The 8,211-nt window shown below is 38.5% G+C and overlaps 1 pseudogene; it reads left to right on the forward strand.

Annotated features, from left to right (window-relative positions):
• Positions 1-261: 261 nt before the first annotated feature.
• On the forward strand, positions 262-720 carry LOC150067387 (U1 small nuclear ribonucleoprotein C pseudogene; annotated as a pseudogene).
• The last annotated feature ends 7,491 nt before the right edge of the window (positions 721-8,211 follow it).

The raw sequence follows: 8,211 nt of genomic DNA on the forward strand, positions 1-8,211 counted from the left end.
CCTAGCATGTGGGAGGCTTGGGTTCAAGTCCCAGCATGGAAAGTAAAAGTTCCCAAGTTGCTAATTATTTAGTGGATTTATCTCTACCCCAACTTTCAAAAGATAACTGGAAACTAGCCTTATAATAAAGGAGTGACTGGCAGTACACGCCTATAATCCCAGCTACTCAGTAGGCAGAGGGAGAGAGATTCTCCTGTGAAACCAGCCTGGGGCAAAAGTATAAGACCCAGTCTGGGTCATTTCCTAGAGGCGTGCAGCAACATGCCCAAATTTTATTGTGATGACAGAGACACATACCTCACCCATGCCTCTCCATCTGTGAGAAAGACACACTGCAGCGGTAGGAAACACAAAGAGAATGTGAAAGGCTACTCTCAGAAATGGATGGAAGAGCAGGAACAAGAGTCTGTGACAAGACAACGGCTGCATTTCCACAAGGGAAGATAACCTCCCACTCCATTCTCTGCTCCTCCTCCTGCCGGGGCAGTGAGCCCATCTTCTCCAAGTCTCCAGGGTCCTCCTTGACCTGGTATGATACCAGCACCCCATCTAGAAGGCCCTCCCATGATGCCAAGGAAGGGCCCCTCCTGGGATGATGCCTGTGGGACTTGCTCCTGGAATGAGGCCATCCACAGGCCAATGATCCCTCTATTATTGAGGCTTCCTGCTCATCCCATGACAGTGCCCACTCGGCCAGGAATGGCTCGACCAGACAGATAAGGAAAGAGGGGTGGGGGAGGCCCTCTATCAGTTTTACATTATTTGTTCAAGTTCATCAGGAGATAATTATGCTGAGACTCTGGGTATTTTCCAACTGCATGACAAGGAAGACTTGCTTCCTTTATCAAGATAATTGATTTGGAGGAGAGAAGTGGGACAAAAAAGTACAGATTTCATTTGTATTGCGAAAGGTGAAAATAAGACTGTCAACCCTTTTAGTTTTAAAAAAAAAACTAGGGGCCGGGAGTTTGGCCTAGTGGTTAAAGTGCTTGCCTAGCATGCATGAAGACCCGGGTTCGATTCCTCGGTACCACATACATAGAAAAAAGCCGGAAGTGGTGCTGAGGCTCAAGTGGTAGAGCTCTAACCTTGAGAAAGTCCAAGGACAGTGCTCAGGCCCTGAGCTCAAGCCCATGACTGGCAAAAAAAAAAATAAAAATAAAATAAAAATAAAAAAAATAAAATTAAGCTGAGATTTAAAAAAAAAACTAGTCTGAAAAACAAAGTAAAAGCAAAAGTACTACGGGTATGGCTCAAGTGGTAGAGTAAATGAGTAAATACTTCTTAAGTTGGAGGTTTTTAGTTCAATCCTTCATACCTAAAAAGTAAAAAAAAGGAGGAAAATGGTTAACAGATAGCAGTAATTCCTTTAATGCCTGAGACAAGACTGAAATTAAGCATTATAGTTTTATCAATAAAAAAGGAAATAGAGCATTTTCTTTTTATTGTAATGTATAGAGGGGTTACAGTTGTATTCGCCAGATAGTAGATACATTACTTCTCACACATTGACACGCCTTCTCATGTTTTTATCCCCATTTCCCTCACCTACTCCCTCCCAATCATCTTGTTTTTCTCCCTTCCCTTTCCTATTTCAAATAAACAAATAAATGCATATACAATATGCCAGATAACAAAGTCAGATTCTGTGACAATATGAGATTAACCAAAGGGAAGAAAAGAGAAGAAAAATAACATAGGACATTAAGAACAGCAATCACACAAGATAAAGCTCTTGTTTCCATATCCTGGAGGTCCTTTCATTTAGCCTCATCCTATATGGCCTTATGTATCTAGGTTTTGTGGTATCATAATCCAAATAGAGCGTTTTCTTAGAAGAGAGAAAATAGAGCTTCCTTCCCAATTATGTTTTAGAGGAAAATTTTCACATTGGATCTTCTAGAATGAACATAATTACCAATGTTTCCATGGAACAAGTAAGCAATTTGAGTGATTACCATTTTTTTAATCTCGTGTCATAGTAAAGATGTTAAAGAGCTATGGAATCGTCTAATTTGGTATTAGGATAGAGATGGACAATAGAAAGATATAGAAAATTTCAGTCCAGATAATCAACCCTTAAATTGTCAAATAATTGACTATACTTCAAAGAAGGGACCCCTAAATATGCTAGACAAATGTGCCATCCTGATGACCTGCTTACCAGCAGGTCAGTGAACAATGATGCATGAGAGATGTGATGTGGGGTGCATAATTAGACAGTTAGAGAGTGTTTCTGCTCCTGGGCCCAATTTAAAATTAGACACAGTGTATCAATTCAGAGAATGGATGAGAATATAGATAAGGGAAACACATGCATTGTGGAATATTTAGCATCTATAAAGAAGAATGTTATCATCAATCAAATGATAATCCTTGTTACTTTTTCATATAGATTTTTCTTCTCATCTCTTATTCTTTCTCATCTTTCTTCATATATAGAGTTAAAGGTGTAGATATGATATAAATACGACATAGGCATAGTAGAGATGAATTAATGTTTTACACATAATCTAAAGTTCAGAGAGAATGTGTTATTTTCCCAAAGTCCCACAGCTAGCAGCACTACATGGAGCTAAATTTCATTTCTGTTTGATACTAAATCCCATTTACATTAATCATTATTCTGAGTTTTGAATGTGTCAATTTTGGGGACACATTGTTTCATGAAGGTAGACACATGCATTATTTGGCAATTTGCTCTCTATTCTTTATCCCTAATCACATTCTATTGAGAGCAGTTTCAGATCACTAATATTTTTCTGAAACATACCTTTTGATGTTAATATTGTATTGTAGACCATCATTTATTTAACTGTTGCATTATCTTAACTCTTTAAGTTCTCAATATTCACTAGTCATCTAATATAGGAGAGAATGATGAACTCCGTTTGTGTACCTCAGGAAGGCTTGATTAAAAAGGACACACTTGAGGTACACAAATCTTTATGTGACATCAAGGTTGACCAGTTGCACATAGAAGAGAACATACCTAACAGGTGACTATACATGGGAGAATTGCTAGTTGATGAGTGTGGCAGTATAGTATAATAGTTAAAAGCTCATGCTTTGTTTTCAGGTATTCCCTGTCTGAGTTCTAAAATTGGCTGCAGTATTTATTTGTAGTATGACTTTGGGTAATTTGCTTAGCCTTTGTAAGACTGGATCTTCTTGTCTATTAGGTGAAGTCTGTAATAAGGTTGTTATCAGGGCATCGAGAGTTCTTTGTATAGAACATGATGTCTGAAGAAACTCAAGAAATAGTTCTTTATTAATGTTTATATGATTGCCAGCCACCTTGAGATACATAACAATTGAGTTTTGAGAGTGAAGTCAGACAAATCCTGGAGAGACTTAAATATACCCTACACAGCTTAATGTTTAGGCTATCTGTAGCTAAGCCTTGATTTTTTTTTAAAGGAGAAAATTCCATAATCTGCTTTGTATTACAGTATGGATGCAGGGCATTGTTACTCTGGAAGAGGCACAGTGAGAGCTTGAAGTAGTCATAATAGTGGAATCTGAGAGGACACAAATCAGGATTATGTCAAAGATAGAGAATCAGAGAAACTAATCCATTGGATCAAGGGGTGGCAGAGACCCAGAGTCCAGGTCCCTTGTTACCATAGGTTTATGGTTTGAAGGAGGCCACTGTTTAAGAAAACCTGTATATGCTCAGAATGCTACCACAGATGCTTGATTCCATTTTTCCCCTATAACACTTTCCACTAAAGAGATGCTGCCTTTTAAAATAGCTTCCATTTTATCATTGTGTGTGTGTGTGTGTGTGTGTGTGTGTGTGTGTGTGTGTGTGTGTGTGTGTGTGTGTGGTGGGGGGATTCTGGGGTTTGAGTTGAGAGTCTTGGTAGACTGGTATAGTATTGCTTCCAGTCCTGGTTTACACTAGTTTTAGGATAGGGTCTCACTTCCTCTGGGGTGTGCAATTGAGCCATTATCTGCCTACTTTTAGGCTTTCCTTTCTTGTTGGAAATAATAGGAACACATTACTGCATCCAGCTTCCTTCTATTCAGATGGGGTCTCCTGGACTTTTCTGCCCAAACTGGCCTTGAACCATGACCTCATTGTTCTTAACATCATAAATAGCTAGGATTATAGATATGAGCCATTGGTGCCTGGTTTATCACTTTGATTAAGCACACTAACATTTACTCTCTCTCTTTTTTTGCATCATTTGTTCTTTGGGAGGCAGATTTTCACAAATTGAAAGACAGGAAAGCACTCAGAAGATCACACAGTGATTAAAATCTTTGTCTCTAAAATTTCTTTTGGTCCTTTCTTTCCTTCCTCCCCCCTCCCTCCCTCCCTTCCTCCCTTCTTCCCTCCCTCCCTTCTTTCCATCTTTGTTTGCTTCTTGCTGGCTTGTTCACTTGCTTGCTTCCATCATGCTTTGTTAAAAGCACATGGTAGGTACTTGAGATATATTCATAAACCATAATAGAGAGGATGTCAAGTAAATAAATACCATGCATAGGATTTTGAACTAAACATACTTCACTGCTTCATTGATGTTTGTGTCTGTAACAGAAGCATTATCAGGTAATTAAGATAGCAATTTTCTGCTCCAGAGACAAACTCCCAATATTTAGAATATTATCCTATGAGTTTCAGGCAGACAAGGAGCACAGTAATGCACACAATGCATCTAAGTAAAAAAGGACTGGGATGAATATAACTGCCTTAAGGTGGCTTGAGTAAATAACGAATTGCTAGAAAATGACATTTACACTTTGCTATTTTTAATAATATAGACATTTAAATAGGAGGAAATGGACATGTTATACCTGGCCTCATTCGCAGGTAGAATGGGTAGAATGTCTGGCCATTGGCTCTGGGCGTTAATGAGAGCTTGGCAAATGTTGCCTCTGGATCAATTCAGATCGCCATGAGAACATCTAGAGAGCTTGTAAAATCCATACCATTTTGGATTCCACTGCCAAAGATTCTGATTGTTTAAGACTATGTGTCTCACAATTTGCATGTTATACCAAAGTGACTAGTGTTGGGCCATGTTTGCTAAGACTTGGTGATGATAAAAGACATAGGTGCAGTTCCACTTGGGCATGTTGTTGGGATGATTGAATTCATTGGATCTCCCATTTCTTCTTGGTAATGTTATGATCTTCACTCTCCCTTCCTGCTTTCAATATGCCTTCTTTTAACTCTCTACATCAATTTGTTTCCCCATTCTTCATACATAAATCATAAAAAGCACTTCATGAAAGGAATGAAAAGAAAATTCAAGCCAGTATTAGAGCTGTTCTTTGATTGTCAACAGCATTACAGGTTAGGAGTTTCTTAGTTCAGAGAGATGTTAACAGTAATAATAGTGAGCTATGTTGTATATAATTTAATCCTCAAACATACACGGACCACTTAAATTTTTTTCTAGACACTTAACATAATAAAAAGATGAGCAGGATCCTCTTTAACGTTCTCTGCTTTGTTATTTGTATTTTGCTATTCCCACTAGAGAAAGCATACTTTTTTTTTAAATCAAGCTCATGCAAAGTGACAGGTTTAGAACATATTTCTAAATCAAAGAATGACCATTACAGGACTTGATCATACAAGTTACTTCCCTAACTACCATTTATTTGTGCTAAAATTGGCTACATTCCTGATGATAATTTTGCAAGACAGCAGTAGGATATGACTTGCCTTCCCACTGTTTGATATAAATCTCCACTGATACGAATTGAGTTCAGCTGCAGTGAACTTAAATGCTAATGTTGAAAACATAAGGCTGCCTGCTGTTTCTTTTATACCAGAAAGTTTTAACTTTTATAGCCTTCTGAATTCCTCATCTCCCCTCCATGTTAGGAGAGATCAAATTAGAGCCACTCCATTTCTGTCTGAAGGGTGAAACGTGCAAACTTGATTTACATAACTCGACATGAAAAAGGAAGAAGGAATTAATCATAAGGATGGGGACACCACTCATATCTGTGAATAATACAACAGAGAAGACATGGAAAAATGGCTGCTGAATAGCATTTATCATGTACCCAATCAGTATTTGGTGAGCACTAACTCTGTGTCCAGTACTAGGCAAAAGACGCCTGCGTCTATAGTGTAACAGTGGTAAAAATAATAATGAAACCTAGCTGGATGTCAGTAGCTCAGATCTATATCCTAGCTCCTTGGGAAGCTGAGAATAGGTGGATATTTACTTGAGGCCAGTCTGTCAAGAAAGCTAGTGAGATTCCTTCTCGATAGCTGGGCATGGTGCATGCCTGTCATTGCAGGTTGCATGGACTCTAGCTCCATGGGGGAAGCTGGATGTAGTGGTACCTGCCTGTATTCTCAGCGATGATTAGCTAGGATTACAGGTATGAGCCACTGCACCCAGCTAGGTTTTTTTTTTTTTTTAAGAAAAAAACATTGCTTAAGGACTGGAGAAACTTCAACTCAAACATTGGCAACTGTATTCCTGATATCTTGAGATTCCCTGATTTTAAGGAGTTGATAAGCCAGTTGGAAACTCAAGGACTCTGCTTTGCATTGTAAAATATGCATAAAACAAATAATATCAATGTTCTTAATTGTGTGCAATGTTAATAGAGATGAGAGGGTAATTTTTAATTAATTTTTTATTGTAATTAATAGAAGGGTTACATTATTTTCACCAGATAGAAGGTGCATTACTTCACAAACATTGATACCCTTTCTTATGAGAGGGTAATTTTGAAGAGGGAGCAGGACTCAGGTCAAAGAAAAAAGGCTGGGAATGTGGCTTAGTGGTAGAGAGCTTGCCTAGCTGGCATGAAGCCCTGGGCTTGATTCTTCAGTCCCACATAAACAGCAAAAGCTGGAAGTGGCACTGTGGTTCAAATAGTAGCATACTAATCTTGACCAAAAGAAGCTCATAGACAGTGCCCAGGCCCTGAGGTCAAGTCCCGGGACTGACAAATAGAAAAATAAAAAGGCTTGGGAAGGAAATCAGAATTACTTTAGTTGGACAATACTTATCTTACTTACAAGCTTCTTTAAAACATGTTTTTCAATTTACTATTTCTGCCTGGATTCAGCCCTACAATGTTCCTGCTGTTAGGTGAACCTAGAAGCCGAGAGCTTCATTCTGGCTGATGCTCTGATCTTGAAGGGGAGAATAGAATAAATTGAGACAGTAGGGAGCTGTTGACAGCATAAACATTTAAGACTTTATCCTAAGTGAGGCAGGGTAGTTAGACATGCTTAGAATTGGTTTCTTTTGGCAAGATTATTTTGAATACGAGATGGTAAGTCCATTGAAGGAGCTCAGAGAGCAGTGCTTGTGAGTTTAAATTTGAATTAGGATGGGATAAATCAGGCATAATTGGGAAATGTTTAGCAGTTGGAACTATATGATTTCTGGTTTATAACTTCATTCCTCTAATAATGCCTCTGTCACAGTCATGGTCCCTTACAGGTGGAGAGTCTATGTTTTCCATTTATTAGACAATATTGCAGTTGATGATTTTGTGACCTCAGTATTCTAGTTTCCCCACCCCTTTTGCATTTTTCTCATCGGAGTTTATTTTTTAAATGCATGTCTCCCTGTTTTTTGGTTTGTTTGCTTGTTTTTATCCATTGTAGGGCTTGAACTCAGAGCCTGGGCTCTGTCCCTGAGCTCTTTTCCTTAAGGCTAGTGCTCTAATACGTTGAGCCATGGCTTCATTTTCAGTTTTCTGGTGGTTAACTTTCATGGGGACTTTTCTGCCTGGATTGGCTTCGAACCGTGATCCTCAAATCTCAATCTTCTGAATAGCTAGAATTATAGGCATGAGCCACTGGTTCCTGGCTGATTTCTCCCCTTTTAAATCTATCTCTATCCATTTCCTCTTAATTCTTTTTTTTTTTACTTTTCTATCCACTGAGATTGAATTTCTGAGGATTAAAAATAGGATTCTTACCTTTTCTCTCAAAAGTGTCTGCAGTGTTTTGTAAGTTAGTTTATTTTCTGCACACTGCTGACTTACAAGCTTTGTGTCAGGTCGAGGCATTTCCTTTACATTCTAGTTTATGAACTGCACCTAGATTCTTGAAAAATTTCAAATATAAGACATCAGAAACTGACTTGTCCCTTCTCTATCTTGTGACTACGTCCCACCTAGATGTGTCACTGAGAAGTCAGGAATCAGCTTCCAACTTCTGTTTTTTTTAATGCCCATATTGAACATTCCAGGAAACACTTTTGACTCCACCTTCTA

The sequence above is a fragment of the Megascapheus bottae genome, chromosome 2 (assembly GCF_031878675.1).
Source record: "Megascapheus bottae isolate mThoBot1 chromosome 2, mThoBot2.hap1, whole genome shotgun sequence".
Taxonomy (NCBI): Eukaryota; Metazoa; Chordata; class Mammalia; order Rodentia; family Geomyidae; genus Megascapheus; species Megascapheus bottae.